The sequence below is a fragment of the Cetorhinus maximus genome, chromosome 1, assembly GCF_964194155.1.
Source record: "Cetorhinus maximus chromosome 1, sCetMax3.hap1.1, whole genome shotgun sequence".
NCBI lineage: Eukaryota > Metazoa > Chordata > Chondrichthyes > Lamniformes > Cetorhinidae > Cetorhinus > Cetorhinus maximus.
Window position 1 is genome coordinate 1,711,966 of NC_135879.1, and position 19,191 is coordinate 1,731,156.

Sequence of the window (19,191 nt, forward strand, 5' to 3'; positions counted from 1 at the left end):
CGTAACCTGTCAACATATTTACAATTAATAGGTTTTGCAACAACATCAAGTCAGCATTCTTCATTCAGCTTTGTTCCTATAACCTAGATGTGTGACTTTGTTCTAAGTCTTGCCTTAGAGCGTTTCATGCTCACAGCAGCTCGTAGCTCACATAATTTGAAGCATCATTTATTGAGACCCTGAAAATTGGCTAACAAGTTTGACAGTAATTCAAAAATAATTCATTGGCTGTCATATGCTAAGGGATGTCTGGTGGTTTGATAGGCGCTATGTAAAAACAACCTATTTCTCTTTCTAATCCACTCCGTTAGCAATTTCTCAACCTGTGGAAAAAATATCGCTTAAATTTCTCTGAGATAACCTCTCATTTATTTTCTCCTTTCTTCCTAATTATAACCTCTCATTCCTGGTAGCACTCTAGTGAATCCTCAATACAGACTTTCCATGGTTTCAATGTCCATCCCTCATTGTTACTCACAGAACATTATAATCATAAATTTTGCAACAGGGGCCTAACCAATGTCTTTTGGAAATTTAAGATTGTTTTTATATTATTGCCACATCTGTAACCTGATAGGATTCTTACTGAGTTTGAGTTTACATACTCTAGTAGATGATGTAGGAATTATGATGAACTTTTTGATGTTGAAGGGTGCAACAGGTGCTATGTGTAGTCAAATAATTTCTCTTTCTAACAGCCATGGTTACTGGGTAGACTCTCGCCACAGAGTGAGTAGATTGGGTTCAAGTCCTGCTCAGAGACTTGAGCACATATTCCAGTTCAGTACTGAGGGAGTGCGGCACTGCCGCAGGTGCCATCTTTCAGAGTGGATGTTAAACCGAGGCTCATCTGCTCTCTCAGGTGGACATTAAGGATCCCATGAAGAAAAGCATGGGAATTAGCCCCAGTGTCCTGAACAATATTTATCACTCAATCAAAATCACATTATCTGGTCATTATCACATTGCTGTTTGTGGGATCTTGCTGTGTAAAGCACTTTGGGACATCTTGAGGTTGTGAAAGTTGCTAGAGTAATGCAAGTCTTTCTTTATGTAGATGCTTACAAAGTAAAACCGTAGTAAATGAGTCGCTAAGACAGCATCATACTGAAGCTGCAGGTATATAACCATGGCAATCTCAGTAAATGACTCTGTAATGCAACATTATTAATGAACCCGCAGTCTCGAACTCGATGTCAGGCCTCACTAAATTAAAGACATTATCCTGCTCTTACCACAGACTGGTTGAATAATGCAGCTTTCATTGATGCATGGCAGATGCCCTTTGCCATCAGATTTCTTATCAATTCTTATTAAACTACATTTACTACAAATGTTGATATTGTCACTGTGAAGTCCATTGTCTGTTCTGAAAATGAGCATGAATAATTGTTCTGTAACATCGGCTGTCTTTGTTCCTGCTTCGGTTTAACTGCTGCCATCATTTCGTTACCTCCAGAATTGACTCTTCCAATGCTCTCTTGGCTGGCTTATCATTCTGGAAACTTCAGTTCATTTAAAACTCTGCTGTCCTTACCGAACTCATTTTGAGTCCTGTTCATTCACCACCCCTGTGATTGCTGACCCACACTGGCACCCAGTCCAGCAATGCCTCAATTTAGAAATTCTTATCCTGGTTTTCAAATCCCTCCATGACCTTGCCCCTCCCTATCTCTGTAACCTCTTCCAGCCCCACAACTCTCTGAGATATCTGCCCTCTGTCCAGTTCCAAAAGCTGACACCTCTCAATTGCTCTCTCCCTCAAATCTCTGTCTGGTTCTCCCTAAAATTAAAAAAAAAAATTCTTATGTGGCCTCTGGTTCTTTTTCTAATTACTTTAAAGCGAGAAAAGTTATTGCTCATGGAATAAAAGGGACTGTAGCAATGTGGATACAAAATTGGTTGAAAAATAGGATGCAGAAAGTAATGGTCAACGGATATTTTTCGGGTTGGAGAAAGGTTTGTAGTGGAGTTCCCCAGGGATCGGTATTGGGATCCTTGCTTTTCCTGATATATATAAATGATCTAGATCTTGGTGTGCAGGGGACAATTTCAAAGTTTGCAGATGATACGAAGCTTGGGAGTGTTGTGAACTGCGAGGAGGACGGTGTGGAACTTGAAGAGGACATAGACAAGTTGGTGGAGTGGGCAGATAGGTGGCAGGTGAAGTTCAATGCAGAGAAGTGTGAGGTGATGCATTTTGGTAGGAAGAACATGGAGACAATATAAAATAAGGGGTGAAATTTTGAAGGGGGTACAGGAGCAGAAAGACTTGGGTGTATGTGTGCATAGATCATTGAAGGTGGCAGGACAGGTGGAGAGAGCAGTTAATAAAGCATGTAGTATCCTGGGCTTTATTAATAGGGGCATAGAGTACAAGAGCAGGGAGGTTATGCTGAATTTATATAGGACACTTGTTAGACCTCAGCTGGAGTATTGTGTACAGTTCTGGGCACCACATTATAGGAAGGATGTGAACACGTTGGAGAGAGTGCAGAAGAGTTTTACAAGAATGGTTCCAGGGATGAGGAACTTCAGCTATGGGGATAGATTGCAGAGGTTGGGACTGTTCTCCTTGGAGAGAAGGCAGCTGAGAGGAGATTTTATAGAGATGTTCAAAATCATGAGTGGGCTGGACAGAGTAGGTAGGGAGAAGCTGTTCCTGTTTGTAAAAGGATCAAGAATGAGAGGGCAAAATTTAAAGTGATTTACAAAAGAAGCAAGTGTGACGTGAGAATAAACTTATTCATACAACGAGTGGCTGGGATGTTGAATGCACTGCTTGGAAGGAGGCAGGTTCAATCGAGGCATTCAAAAGGGCATTAGATGATTATTTGAATAGAAACAATGTGCAGGGGTTCGGGGAAAAGGCAGGGCAATGGCACTAGGTTATAATGCTCATTGGAGAGCTGGTGCAGACATGATGGGCCGAATGGCCTCCTTATGTGTCGCTAAGATTCTGTGATTCTGTGAAATCTGTGTCCTCTAGTTACCAACCCTTGTGCCAGTGGAAACAATTCCTTCCTACATATGCTGTCAAAATGCTCCACAATTTTGAACACCTCTATAAAATCTCCCCTTAACCTTCTCTGCTTTAAGGAAAACAATCCCCGCTTCTCCAGTCTCTCCACTTGTACAGACTTAACATCCTGCAAAAAATGCAGTGGCTTAAATGAAAGATTCCTGCAATTGTCACGAAACGATTTCTTTCTAATATAGGAGTACTTCTACAAATACACATTCTTGGCAAGTAGCCTCACCCTCTGGGAGCACACATCAGGAAATCACTGGCCTGCTCTCTCCATATTCCCAATCCACTGCCAGAACCACACTTGTTAAATTGGCTCTTATATAATAAAAACATCAGCTTAGGTCTATTGATTTCCCAGTGGAATCCCTATAAGCATTTGTTTTTGCTATGGTTTATGTAACTTGCAGCAGTGACCTCCGCCCTGTGATTGACAGGTATTGGGCGAAAAGCTCAGAGTTTATGCAAATTACCATCCACTACGGACATTTCACGACTGACACTTGCCCTTCAAAGTGCTGTCACTTTCTTACCTACCTGCACACTTGGAGAAAAGATAATTTTGCAACAGCTGTTTAGTCTTAATTAACCAACAATATGGGACTGATGATAATCTTTATTGACCTTTTACACAGATAATTGTGTCTGTGTTAAAATGGGTTGAACTCTGTAATATTTGCACAGAACTGTCTAATTTACATCTGAAAACCACCCTAATTGCAAACAGCAGGGCTGTGCTATAGGATAAAAGGAGGTTTTCAAGAATTCATTTGCAGCGCTCTGCCAAAACACAAGAAACAACAGACTTTTGATATTACCTGAAAGAACAAATCTCATTCTGCCTACGCATTCACTGCAAATAACTGTTTCTCCTTCCCCCCCTTTAAACTGCTGTAGCCTAGCAACAGAAGAATTCAGGTCCCAATTCATTGTTCTCTCTGTTATTTTCCATTGATATTAGGAAGAATGACAAGAGGCTTGCAAAATTGCAGGTACTAAATAATTTATGATATCCATTTCAATAGTTTTAACACTGACATTATAAATAACGAAAGCAAAATTGCTTTCACACACAGTCTTTTGTATTTGCACATTTTATTGTGTCAGTAAATGTCCTCCTTTGGTTGGTTGGGTATTGACAGGGGGGTAGTGGAGAGATATGGGCTAGAGACGGCAGCAAAGCCACAATATACAGCCTGATCATTGACAATATCAAAAAAATGAAAACATCTGCTAGCTTTTTATGATTTGTGAAAAAGTCAAAATATTGTTTTCTACTGGATAATCAGATGGTAAATATATTCATGTAGGTCAATAATGGTTCATTTTACATACTTAGAGAGGGCATGTTTTATAGATTATTCAGCAGGTTGAATATTTCCCAATCCTGACAATGCTTTTCTTGGATTCTTCCATGCAAGCTGTCAGAACCACTGGAGATAGATTTACATTGAATTCACAGCACAGAATTAGACCATTCCACCCATCCAGTCCATGCTGGTGTTTATGCCTTCCATCCCTCTTCATCTCACTCTATCAACATATCCTTTTATTCTTCTCTTCCCTCTGTGTATCCAGCTTCCCCTTAAATGCATCTGTAATATTTGCCTCAACCACTCCCTGTGGCTGTGAGTTCACATTCTCTCCACTCTCTGGATAAAGGAGTTTCTCCTGAATTCTCAGTCAGGGTCGGAATTTTCCAGGCCCGGCCATCGCGGGAATTTCCCGCCCGAAGCTAACAGGCTTTTTGCTGGTCCGTCAAATTTTCTGTCCCACCCACCCGCGACGATCCCTGCAGCGGGTGGGACTGGAAAGTCCTGCCCTAGGTTCGAATGGTGTAACGGACTCTGAAGGTCTCCTCCTGTTCCTTGCAGTTGTGAGGGTCTGGCTGCAGAATAGTGGCTGTTCCACTGGCCAGGCTAGACTACAATGTACTGAATACCATGTACAATGGTAAAGGACTCCTCCATGCTTAAAGATTAGAAATAGGGGATAGATGTCAAACTCAAATTGGTCTGATTAAAGTGAATTTAGATAAGTCCAACGTTAGATGCCTTCTGCCCTTATGACGCCTATTTTATCTTGTGCTGGTTATTCTCCTCGAGTCCCTTATTGACGGAGGATCAATGACACCTCAGCTTTCACCGTCCATCAACCATCAATGAATGACTACCCATATTCCTTTAAAGCTAAACCCAGCTTTATTATTCAGTAGGTCTTAGCTTTGCTTTGGTCTCAGTAGCTTAGGCCCGTGGTTACAATAAACTATTGTTTACTGTTAGCATCAAGTAACAAGATTAAGCTGATTATCACTATTCAGGCAGCTGTAGCTTTATGAACCAGGTATCACAAATGTATTTTAAAGCTACGTTTCTTGGTGACTGCAGGGAGTTTGTGTGACAGTTAATTTAACTAACAACTCTCAAATGCACCCTCTAGATCTTAAAGCTCCTTTTCATTCAGAAGTTGTCATTTATTATTTACAAGTAACGTCTCTAGCAGAAGCAGGACGACTTGTACCTAACATTGTGTTAACGCTGTCACTGCACCATGAGTCAAATCATGTTCATATATCAGCTCATTAAATATGAAATCCTTCAACAATATACCTCAGCTGCCCCAATGTTCTCTTCACAGTCCAAACTAATCAACCAAATTCAACAAAGTTGCAAATTTCACACGAGCATGGTACCAGGGATGAGGGAAGTTTTGGATGGAGTAAATAAGGAGAAACTGTTTCCAGTGGCAGGAGGGTCGTAACCAAGGGATGCAGATTTAAGGTAATTGGCAAAAGAACCAGAGGAGTGATGGGGGCCTTTTTAATGCCTCTCTTGAAGGTAAATAAAAGAATAACTTGTACCTGTTAGTTGGTGATCACTGGTTCAGCAGTGGGAAAATGGGTAAACCTGAGGTGCAGAGTCCCAATGCCTGTTTGGCTCCGTCTGATGGATCTGTCATGGAGTTTTTATCAAGCATTGGGTGCCTGCATCAACAACCACAAAGACCCAAACATCCATTTCAGGCAGCTGGTAGGGATGCCTAAAAAACATCTTTGCCAAGATGGTGAAACCCGTAAAGCATAGGGTTGCCAACTGTGATTAAATGTATTCCTGAAGGTTTCATCGCATGATTTGGTCCAACCCTCCAGCCATTAGTTGGCCAGCACATCTAACCTTGTGACACACTGCCCTCCCACAGCAATTGGAAAGCAAAAAGACTCATTGCCCAATTGGATGATGCTTGACTATCAGCCAAATAGCCTTTTTCCACCATTTTCAATATTTTTATATCTGGTGAAGAGAGATGTTCAAAAAAATGACAAGAAAAATCTTTTTTAATATCCCAATGATTTTTCTCCAGGATTGCACAGAGTTGTGTCCTGGAGATTGATCTTCAATTCATGGAGACTCCAGAACAATCTGGGAGGGTTGGTTACTATAAGCAGGTGCAGATCAGGCATAGGACATTGTGTCCCAAATTGGTCCTTTTTGCCCCCAATTTGGACCCAGCTTGACTGGTTCAATGAGAAACAAAATTTCCCCCATCCCACACTGCTTGACCATTTTTAAAAGGTAACCGGAGGAACATCTGGTTATATTAAGGACTAAAGAGTAAATCTTGGAGGTGAGGTCATCAGGAACCAGCCTTGCTAACCTTTGAAACTGATTTGTCAATCTATAGCCCCTTCAGGCAAGACTCTGCGCTCTGAGCCTAACCACATAATTACCATTAAAACTGGCAATGTAAATGCCGACAGGTGATAGGAAAAAAGAAAGATTTGCATTTCTATGGCTCCTTTTACAACCTCGGGTTGTCCCAAAGCACTTTACAGCCAACGAAGTATTTTTGAAGCATTGTCACTGTTGTGAGCTATGGAATGCAGCAGCCAATTTGTGCACAGCAAGCTCCCACAAACAGCAATATGTTAATGTCCAAACAATTTGTTTTAGCGATGTTAAGTGAGGGATACATATTGATCCAGGTCACTGGTCTGAACTCCCCTGCTTTTCTTCAAAATAGTGCCATGGGATCTTTTATATTCAATTGATAGGGACTTTGGTTTAACTTCTTATTTGAAAGGTGAAAGGAGTTGTTCCAACTGGGTCCACACTGATGTAATAGATAGAGAGTAACTGATAGACAATGCGTCATGTCAATCCCAAGCTAAGACGAGAATCTCAGAGCATTCAGAGTGACTTTCAGGAAGAGCGGTGAGAGGTTTCACAAAATTTCACACGATCATTTCCTTCTTCACTATCTTTTTAGCTTTCTGCATCTCGGTCAGTGATGTTTCATCATTCAGAGGCTGTGAGATGGTTTCATTTACCTCTGTTGGTCTTGGGAGATTTCGCTGTGCTGATCGGTGTCTCTTTTTTAACTCCCTCTCACATTCCCTCTCCGCAATTTTCATTGCTTATAAGCGTGATTCTCCATCAGCAGCATCGAGGAGGGAAACTTTACCCAGAATGTTTTGACCTCTTGAGGTTATTGCTTCACTACCATTGGATATGAGTTGTGCAAATTGTGTATGGGTAATATTATTCATGGATTGTACACAGTTTATTATTTGAAAATGAAACTCTTGTTTTTCTGCTTTAGGAACTGCCATTGGCTACAGAAACTGGTCATCACATAACTACAGATTACTGGGAGCAGAAAATCATGTTTTACCATTTGTGCCAGCTGGTAATGAAAGCTTCCTCCACAGCACTCACTGCATAAACCTTGTTATTTTATAGACTACATCAAAGTGACGGTGTCAACAGGTAGAAAGGAGGATGTGATGAGTTTCAATCTTCGTGTCATGTGCAAGTATTTTGAATTGCAGAAAGGTTTGAGATTGCAACTTTAGCAACAATTAGGTTTCTGGAAATTAGGTAAACATCTGATTTACAACAAGAACTTGTATTAATGTCATGCTTTTACTATGGTAAAACCTTCCAAGACAATTCACAGGAGCGATTATCAAACAAGATGTGACACCAAGCCATATAAGGAGTTATTCGGACAGGTCACCAAAAACTTGGTCAGAGAGGTCGGTTTTAAGGAGCATCTTTGAGAGAGAAGAGCCGAGAGATTTAGGGAGGGAATTCCAGGGCTTAGGACCCAGGAGCTAAAGGCATGGCCGCCAATGGTGGAGTGAAGTGATTTACTAGCACTCACAGGTTAAGCAATGGCCTTGGGGAGAAATCCCTGGGTTCGATGGTGGAGGGGCAACCATGCACCTCATGAGGAGACCAGCAGCCTAAAGGATCAGGGCCTGGGTGTGGGACCAGGGGTTGATTGGTCGGGGTTTTCTGGACACGAGTGAGGGTGGTCAAGTGGCTCCTTTAATGTGTGCTTGGGATGAGCATTCCTAATGTACCTTCTTTGTTGGCTGCTTTCTAAGCACGGCACCAGCTGCCTAGGGGCAGACTAATGTTGGAATTGGGGTCTAAAGCAAGCATTAGGTGCATTATTTGAATGTGCAAAGAATCCAACACATGCTTGAGGTGGGTGCAAGCCAGTAAAATTATTCTCGTGTGCTGTGTAAATTAAGAACTAAGTTGCAACATGCTATTAAAGTTACTTTCATCCATTTTTTGTTTCTCTGCTTTTACAAAGCTCTAGAATAATCTTGCTGGAAGACATCATATATAATCCATCAAGCTCTGCACTTGGCAGAACACTGTGAACCTAGAATGATGGATATACTGATGAGTAGAGTTGGAATAAATGACCTGTTGAAATCATTGCATGGATTTTCCATTTGATTATCCCTAGTCAACTGTTTTGACTTTAATTAAATGGCGCTCATGGCAACAGTACATAAAATGACAGAGTAGCCATAAGACCATAAGACATAGGAGCAGAAATTAGGCCATTTGGCCCATCGAGTCTGCTCTGCCATTCAACCATGGCTGATAAGTTTCTCAACCCCATTCTCTCGCCTTCTCCCCGTAACCTTTGATCCCCTTACCAATCAAGAACCTATCTATCTCGGTCTTAAATACACTCAATGACCTGGCCTCCACAGCTGTGGCAATGAATTCCATAGATTTACCACTCTCTGGCTAAAGAAGTTTCTCCTCATCTCTGTTCTAAAAGGTCTTCCCTTTACTCTGAGGCTGTGCCCTTGGGTCCTAGTCTCTCCTACTAATGGAAACATCTTCCCCACATCCACTCTATCCAGGCCTTTCAGTATTCTGTAAGTTTCAATCAAATCCCCCTTCATCCTTCTAAACTCCATCGAGTATAGACCCAGAGTCCTCAAACGTTCCTCATATGTTAAGCCTTTCATTCCTGGGATCATTCTCGTGAGCCTCCTCTGGACCCTCTCCAGGGCCAGCACATCCTTCCTGAGATACGGGGCCCAAAATTGCTCACAATATTCTAAATGTGGTCTGACCAGAGCCTTATAAAGCCTCAGCAGCACATCTCTGCTTTTATATTCTAGTCCTCTCGAAATAAATGCCAGCATTGCATTTGCCTTCCTAACTACCAACTCAACCTGCAAGTTAACCTTAAGAGAATCCTGGACTAGGACTCCCAAGTCCCTTTGCACTCCAGATTTCTGAATTCTCTCCCCATTTAGAAAATAGTCTATGCCTCTATTCTTCCTACCAAAGTGCATGACCTCACACTTCCCCACGTTGTATTCCATCTGCCACTTCTTTGCCCATTCTCCTAACCTGTCCAAATCCTTCTGCAGCCTCCCCGCCTCCTCAATACTACCTGTCCCACCACCTATCTTTGTATCATCTGCAAACTTAGCCAGGATGCCCTCAGTTCCTTCATCTAGATCATTAATGTATAAAGTGAAAAGTTGTGGTCCCAACACTGACCCCTGCAGAACTCCACTAGTCACCGGCCGCCATCCTGAGAAGGACCCCCTTATCTCCACTCTCTGCCTCCTGCCAGACAGCCAATCTTCTATCCATGCTAGTACCTTGCCTCTAACACCATGGGCTCTTATCTTACTGAGCAGCCTCCTGTGTGCCACCTTGTCAAAGGCCTTCTGGAAGTCCAAGTAGATAACATCCATTGGCTCTCCTTTGTCTAACCTACTCGTTACCTCCTCAAAGAATTCTAACAGATTTGTCAGGCATGACCTCCCCTTGATGAAACCATGCTGACTTTGCCCTATTTTACCATGCACTTCCAAGTATTCTGAAATCTCATCCTTAATAATGGACTCTAAAATCTTACCAACGACCGAGGTCAGGCTAATCGGCCTGTAATTTCCCGTCTTTTGCCTCACTCCCTTCTTAAACAGGGGGGTTACATTAGCGATTTTCCAGTCCTCTGGGACCCTCCCTGACTCCAGTGATTCCTGAAAGATCACCACTAATGCCTCCACTATCTATTCAGCTATCTCCTTCAGAACTCTGGGGTGTAATCCATCTGGTCCAGGTGATTTATCCACCTTTAGACCTTTCAGTTTTCCTAGCACCTTCTCCTTGGTAATGGCCACCATACTCACCTCTGCCCCCTGACTCTCTTGAACTTTGGGGCGGAGTTGTACATCTCCCACATATCACCAGCATTTGCATTTTCTGGTATCATCTTCCCCATGTCTTTATACCTCAAGGAAGGACTCCATTTAGGGGCGGGTCGATGGTGCTCAGAAGGGTCCTGTCTTTATACAGCTTCTCATCAATTCAAAGAGCTTCAAATAAAACTGAAGAGTTGTCATTTTCACTAGCTATCCAGCAACCAATTTATGCAGAGCAAGATCCCACCAATCGTAATGAAATGGATAGTGGTTACTCTTCTTTTTCAGACGGTTGGCTGAGGAAACGATGTTGGCCAGGGACTGACATCTCATTTTCTTCAAATACTTTGGCATAAGATTGTTAACAGCAAACGGCACCTCAATTAACAGTTCACCTGAAAGAGGATACCTTCAACAGTGCAGCACTCCCTCAGTGCTCCACCAAACGGCCCACCTAGATTATGCTGACACGGCCCCTGGAGCGGGATTGGACTCACAACCTTCAGAGGCACAAGCACTCATCAGCTGAAGCAGACTAACACTTCTCTTCAATTAGAGGCACCTTCACTACTGAGAGAGACATGAATTATATGACACTTTAGCCATGGTTAAAAAGCTAATCATTCTAACAAGTCAATGGATCAACACCACCAATCAGACTTTGGAACCTGTTCCTCAGTCTCCTCTTTTCAGAGTTGTACCTCGTTGTTTGTTGATCCCGTTTCTACTGTTTCTGTCAATATTGTTGACTGGCAATTTATTCCACAATGTCTTTTATCCTTTGGATGAAATAATTCTCCATGATTTGTCTTTCTATCCTTGGTTTCTTCACGTTTAACTTGGTGATTGAACCTCTTCCCACAGTGAACAAGTCTCCTGAACTGATCTGTCAACCTGAACACTTCCACTTAATCCACCTTTCCACAGGAAAGGAGCTCAAATTCCTGGACTTAAAAGTATGATACCCAGAATCATCCTGACCAAGCTTCTCTGAACTCTCTCAAAGGTCGTAATATCTTTTTATCAGCATTCTGATGAAAGGTCATTGACCTGAAACGTTAACTCTGTTTCTGTCTCCACAGATGCTCCCTGATCTGCTGAGTATTTCCAGCATTTCCTGTTTTTATTTCAGATTTTCAGCATCCGCAGTATTTTGCTTTTATAATAACACCCTTCATATGTTTTGATAATCAGGCCCAGTTTGGGGACGATGGGCGGGGTTTTCCACACCCGCCGGCCGCCGGGATCATCCGGTCCTGGCGCAAGTCAATGGATTTCTGGCTGGGTCGCCGCCTCCCCCACTGGCGAGTCCTGCCCGCGATAGGGCCGGAAAATCCCGGCCTATGTCCTTCTGCACACATCCAGCCCAATCAATAGTGGTACCTGTATGGCCAAGCCACTTCCGAACAGCGGGAACTGCTGGGCAAGAGGTGACCCCGATCCATCTGTCCTACCCCACATCGTAGACCAAAGCATCACAAATAAACACTTTCCCCCACCTCCCCTCAAACCCTTCCTACTCTCCCCCATCCCCTACAATTGTGTAATGACCGAAGAGGCAAAAGAACTGTGGGCAGAATCTTCCGGTCCCACTAGCAGTGGGAAACTTGGTGAGCGGTGGAACACAATTTAGCGGGAGGCTCGAAAATCAGTTTCCTTTTGTTGGGATGAACTTCAGGAATTAAGTTCTTGGGACATTAAAAGCAGGTTAAAGGCGGGCGGAGCTTCCCGCCAAACAATGCCGGGAAGCCCATGTGCATGTATTAGCATGTCATGCATGCTCATTAAAAGGCCGCCTCACTGGAATTAAGTTCCCCTACAAATTAAGTTACCCGCCAGCGGGAAATTAGAACGTTAGCTTCCGCGACTGTATATAAGTGGCATGCACCCAGCACAGTGGACTCCTTCCATGATTAATGGTGAGTTGCCACTGCATTGTCCTCTTTGGGGAGCGTCTGTAAACGTCAGCCTAGGCTTGAGACTGGCTGGTGGCAATGTGGAGGATGCCCAGTGAGGATGGGTTAGTGGGGAAGGGTGGAGCAGTTGGTGGGTGGAGGGGGTTGGGGTCATGATAGCAAGGCCAGACAGAGAGCGAACATCAGGGTGGGAAGAGGGGCAGACATTTGTGGGGGGTGGGGGGGTGGTGGGATGGGGTATGCTCGATCTCAAAAAGGACGAGTAATGGAGACCCCTCTTACCCTCCTCTTTCCCACCCACGGCCCAAACAGAGTATTTTGCCGGGCCTCCCATCATATCACTGAACTCTTCCCACCAGCCAAAAAATTGCAACTGGGTGGGAAGCGGTCCTTAAGAGGCCAATCATTTTCCACTTAAGGGCCTCAACTGGGGCTATGGGGTGGAGGGTGGTGGTGGACTGCTCCAGGAGTTGTCCAGCCCCTGTAAAATTGCTGACAGGTTGGGCAGGAAGGATGCCCTGCAAACCTGCCAGCGGGGGAACAGTGAACCTCCTCTGAACCACCTCCAACGCATTTACATCCTTCCTTAAATAAGGAGACCAAAACTGCACACAGTATTCGAGGTGCGGTCTCACCAATGCCCTGTACAACTGAAGCTTAACATCCTTACTTTTATGTTCGATTCCTCTCGTAATAAAGGATAACATTCCATTAGCCTTTTTGATTACTTGCTGTACCTGCATACTAACTTTTTGTGACTCATGCACTAGAACACCTAGATCCCTCTGCACCTCAGAATTCTGCAGCCGTTCTCCATTTAAATAATACTCTGCTTTTTTATTCTTCCTGCCAAAGCGAACAACTTCACATTTTCCCACATTAAGCTCCATTTGCTAGACTTTTGCCCACTCACTCAACTTATCTATATCCATCTGCAACCTCCTCATATTAAAGCAAAATACTGTGGATGCTGGGAATCTGAAACAAAAACAGAAAATGCTGGAAAAACTCAGCAGATCGAGCAGCATCTGTGGAGAGAGAAGCAGAGTTAATGTTTTGAGTCCGTATGATCCTTCTTCTGGTTTTATGAAAGGGAAATCGTGTTTGACAAATTTATTAGAGATTTTTGAGAATGTAACAAACAAGGTGGATAAAGGGGAACCAGTAGATGTAGTGTATTTGAATATCTAAAAGGATTTATTAAAGTGCCACTTAAAAGGTCACTGCAGGAGATAGGAGCTCCTTGTGTTTGGGGTTTATATCAGCATAGATAGAGGATTGTTTCCTGTTGGTTAACCAACCAGGATAAATGGGTCATTTTCAAGTTTGCAAACTGTGACCATAGTGGACTACCACAGCGATTAGTGCTGAGGCCTCAACTGTTTATGATCTACAGTATATTAATGACTGTATTGTAGCCAAATTTGCTGATGATGCAAAGATAGGTAGGAAACCAGGTTGTGAGGAGGATAAAAAGAGTATGCAAAGGAATATAGATCGTTTAAGTGACTGGGGAAAAATTTGGCAGATGGAGTATAATGCGGGAAAACGCGAGGGTTTCCACTTTGGCGGGAAGAATATAAAAACAGAATACTATTTAAATGGAGAGGGACAACAGAATGCTGTAGCACAGAGGGATCTGGATGTCTTTGTACATGAATCACAAAAAGTTAACATGGCGGTACAACAAGTTATGAGGAAGGCAAATGGAATGTTGGCCTTTATCGCAAGGGAGATGGAATATAAAAGTAGAGAAGGCTTGCTACAGCTGTACAGGGCATTGGTAAGACCACACCTAGACTACTGTGCACAGTTTTTGTCTTCTTACTTAAGGAGGGATATACTTGTATTGGGAGCAGTTCAGAGAAGGTTCACAAGGCTGATTCCTGGCATGTAGAGTTGTCTTATGAGGAAAGGTTGAGCAGGTTGGGCCTTTACCTTTGGAGTTTAGCAGAAATAGAGGTGATCTTATTGAAATGTATAAATACAGAGCGGGCTTGACAGGGCCTTGAAGGGGAGGAGAGAACATTTCCTTTTGTAGGGGAATCTAGAACTAGGGTGCACAATTTAAAAGTAAAGGTTCTCCCATTTAAGATGGAAACGAAGAGCAATTTCTTCTCTCAGAGGGTGGTTAGTCTTCAGAATTCTCTATACTAGAGAGCAGTGGAGGCTGGGTCATTCAATATATTCACGGCTGAGTTAGGAAGATTTTGATCTACAAGGGTGTCAAGGGTTATGGGAGGCAGACAGGAAAGTCGCCACAATCAGATCAGCCATGATTTCATTGAAAGGGGAGCAGGCTCGATAGGCCAAACGGCCTACTATTTTTCCAATTTTTTATGGTCTTACAATCTGGACGTGGCTGAAGAAATATTGTTGCTCCCCTGGTTAATTCTGCTTTACAAGTGGCCATACAGACACAGCGCTGGATTCCAAGCATTGGTTTGAGGGGCAGTAGGCAACTGGTCACTTTTCACATACGAGTTAGGAGCAAGAGTAGGCCACCTGGCCCCTTGAGCCTGCTTCACCATTCAATGAGATCATGGCTGATCCTGACTGTAACGTCAACTCCACATTCCCACCTTTCACCCTCTTGCTTGTCAAGAATCTATCTACCTCCTGCCTTAGATGCTTCCACCACCTATTGAGGAAGAGAATTCCAAAGACTCACCACCCTCTCAGAGAAAATATTTCTCCTCATCTCTGTCTTAAATGAGTAGCCCCTTATTTTTAAACAGTGACCCCTAGTTCTACATTCTCCCACAAGAGGAAACATCCTCTCCAAATCCAACGTGTCAATATCCCTCAGGGTCTTATAGGTTTTAATCAAGTCGCTAATTAACACAAACAACAACAACAAAAATAGCTGGAAAAACCCAGCAGGTCTGACAGCATCTGCGGAGAGGGACACAGTTAACACTTCGAGTCTATATGACCCTTCATCAGAACTAAGGAAATATAGAAATGAGGTGAAATATAAGTTGGTTGAGGGGGGTGGGACAGGTAGAGCTGGATAGGGGGCCAGTGATAGGTGGAGGCAAAGAAGAGATTGCCAAAGATGTCATAGACAAAAGGACAAAGGGGTCTTGACAGTGGTGATATTAGCTAAGGAATGTGTTAATGGTGACATTAAGGGTAGAAAGCAGGACAAGCTAGTGACAGATAGCCCTAGTGTGGGTGGGGGGAAGGGATCGAAATAGGCTAATATGTGGAGATAAAACAGTGGATGGAAATAAATAATGGAAATAGGTGGGAGAAGAAAAATATATTTTTTTTAAATTATACATTATTGGAAAAAGAGGGATCAGAAAGGGGGTGGGGATGGAGGAGAGAGTTCTTGATCTAAAATTGTTCAACTCAATATTCAGTCCGGAAGGCTGTAAAGTGCCTAGTCGGAAGATGAGGTGCTGTTCCTCCAGTTTGCGTTGAGCTTCACTGGACTTTGCAGCAGGCCAAGGACAGACATGTGGGCATGAGAGCAGGGTGGAGTGTTGAAATAGCAAGTGACAGGGAGGTCTGGGTCATGCTTGCGGACAGACCGAAGGTGTTCTGCAAAGCGGTCACCCAGTCTGCGTTTGGTCTCTCCAATGTAGAGGAAACCGCATTGGGAGCAACGAATGCAGTAGACTAAATTGAGGGAAGTGCAAGTGAAATGCTGCTTCACTTGAAAGGAGTGTTTGGGCCCTTGGACGGTGAGGAGAGGGGAAGTAAAGGGGCAGGTGTTGCACCTTCTGCGGTTGCATGGGAAGGTGCCGTGGAAGGGGGTTGAGGTGTAGGGGGTGATGGAGGAGTGGACCAGGGTGTCCCGGAGGGAACAATCCCTGCAGAATGCCGCCAAGGGGGGTGCCATCCATTGTTTTATCTCCACCTTTTAGCCTATTTCGATCCTTTCCCCCCACCCCACCCCCACTAGGGCTATTTGTCCCTTGCTTGTCCTGCTTTCTACCCTTAATGTCACCATTAGCACATTCCTTAGCTAATATCACCATCGTCAACAACCCTTTGTCCTTTTGTCTATGACATCTTTGGCAATCTCTTCTTTGCCTCCACCTATCACTGGCCCCCTATCCAGCTCTTACCTGTCCCACCCCCCCTCAACCAGCTTATATTTCACCTCATTTCTATATTTCCTTAGTTATGTTGAAGGGTCATACGGACTCGAAACGTTAACTATGTCCCTCTCCGCAGATGCTGTCAAACCTGCTGAGTTTTTCCAGCTATTGTTTGTTTTTGTTTCAGATTTCCAGCATCTGCAGTGTTTTGCTTTTAAGTCGCTAATTAAGACAGTGCCTAGGCTTCTGCAGTCTGATCCAATAAACCCCACCCCCATCGTAGTTAAAATCTGTGCCACAGTGTGTGAAGCAGGCAATGTTATTGACATTAGTGGCAAAAGGCAGGTTTGAAACTCAGTTTGGAGGTTGCACAGAAAAATGGCTTTGGTCTAAGATGCTCACAAAACAAATGGCAGTACTGGTAATGCAAACATTAAAACTGGCGATGTAAAACACTCATTGCAAAAGACCGAATTTGTCAAAAGGAAATTATTTCTGTATCGGAATTCCTCTGTGATCATTGGTTCTATATTTCTGTAACCTCCCGAGATAACTGCAGCCCTCCAATTCTGGCCTCTTAAGCATCCCCGATTTTAATCACTCCAACATTGGCAGCCTTCAGCTTTTTGTTTTATTCTTTCATGGGATGTGGGCATCGTTGGCTAGGCCAAAATTTATTGCCCATCCCTAACTGCCCTTGAGAAGGTGGGGGTGAGCTGCCTTCTTGAGCCGCTGCAGTCCATGTGGTGTAGGTACACCCACAGTGCTGCTAGGGAGGGAGTTCCAGGATTTTGACCCAGCGACAGTGAAGGAACGGTGATATATTTCCAAGTCAGGAGAGTTTGTGGCTTGGAGAGGAACTTGCAGGTGGTGGTGTTCCTATGTATCTGCTGCCCTTGTCCTTCTCGGTGGAAGAGGTTGCGGGTTTGGAAGGTGCTGTCAAAGGACCCATGGTGAGTCGCTGCACTGGATCTTGTAGATAATACACAATGCTGCAACTGTGCATTGGTGGTGGAAGTAGTGAATATTTAAGGTGGTGGATGGGATACCAATCAAGTGGGCTGCTTTGTCCTGGATGGTGTCAAGCTTCTTGAGTGTTGTTGGAGCTACACTCATTCAGGCAAGTAGAGAGTATTCCATCACACTCTTGACTTGTGCCTTATAGATGGTGGACAGGCTTTGGGGAGTCAGGAGGTGAGTTACTCATCGCACGATTCCTAGCCTCTGACCTGCTCTTGTAGCCACAGTATTTATATGGCTAGTCCAGTTCAGTTTCTGGTCAATGGTAACCCCCAGGATGTTGATAGTGGAGGATTCAATGATGGTAATGCCATTGAATGTCAAGGGGAAATGGTTAGATTCTCTCTTGTTGAAGATGGTCATTGCCTGGCACTTTGTGGCGCAAATGTTACTTTTTTTTCTTTTTCTTTTAATGGTTTCTGGCAAATTCACCCCTCTTTTGTGTATTACTGCCATCTACTGTATCGGACGAAGAAGTGCAACATATTAAAAAACAAATTCAATGCGCTAATCCTGTGAAATATAAAAAAGACAACATGACTTTATAAATCCCAATACCCAAATCTAACTGCTAACATACTAGCCACTGTATCACACTGTATACCCTCCTGATGTAAATTAGACTGCATAGAATGTTACTTATCAGCCAAAGCCTGAATTTTGTCCAGGTCTTGCTGTATTTGGACATGGACTGCTTCAGTATCTGAGGAGCCGCAAATGGTGCTGAACATTGTGCAATCATCAGCGAACATCCCCACTTCTGACCTTATGATGGAAGGAAGGTCATTGATGAAGCAGCTGAAGATGGTTGGGCCGAGGACACTACCCTGAGGAACTCCTGCAGTGATGTCCTGGAGCTGAGATGACTGACCTACAACAGCCACAACCATCTTCCTTTGTGCTAGGTATGATTCCAACCAGCGGAGAGTTTTCCCCCTGATTCCCACTGACTCCATTTTTTCTAGGACTCCTTGCTGCCACACTCGGTCAAATGCTGCCTTGACATGGTGATGGTGATGGTGCTGTCTGGGATATTATCTGTAAGGTATGATTCTGTGAGTATGACTATGTCAGGCTGTTGCTTGACTAATCTGTGGGACAGCTCTCCCAATTTAGGCACAATCCCCCCGACTTTAGCAAAGGGGACTTTGCAGGTCTGATAGGGCTGAGTTTGCAGTTGTTGTTTCTGGTGCCTGTGTCGATGCCGGGTGGTCTGTCTGGTTTCATTCCTATCAACTTTTCTGATGCAGACAGATACAACTGAGTGGCTTGCTAGGCCATTTCCAAGGGCATTTAAGAGTGAGTCACATTGCTGTGGGTCTGGAGTCACACGTAGGTCAGGTAAGGACAGCAGATTTCCTTCCCTAAAGGACATTAGTGAACCAGGTGGGTTTTTATGACAATTGGCAATGATTTCATGGTCATCATCATTAGACTTTTAATTCCAGATATTTACTGAATTCAAATTCCACCATCTACTGTTCCACCGACCAGCTCCCTTGGCCCTAAGCTCTTCAATTCCCACCCTAAGCCTCTTCACTTGTCTCTCTTCCTTTAACATGTTACTTAAAAACCCATCTCTTTGATCAAGCTTTTTTGCTTCCTGACATCCCCACGTAATGGCCTGGCTCTGATTTTAAGGTTTTGCTCCCTGGTTCTGGGTGCCCATTCCCTCGCCAGAGGAACTGAGATTCAAGATTT

At 43.7% G+C, this 19,191-nt stretch overlaps 1 protein-coding gene across 1 annotated transcript in view; it reads right to left on the reverse strand.

Moving 5' to 3' along the window:
- LOC144694426 (B-cell scaffold protein with ankyrin repeats-like) overlaps positions 1-19,191 on the reverse strand; it is a 209,898-nt gene that overhangs the window by 54,596 nt on the left and 136,111 nt on the right. The gene's annotated exons all lie outside the window — the stretch shown is intronic.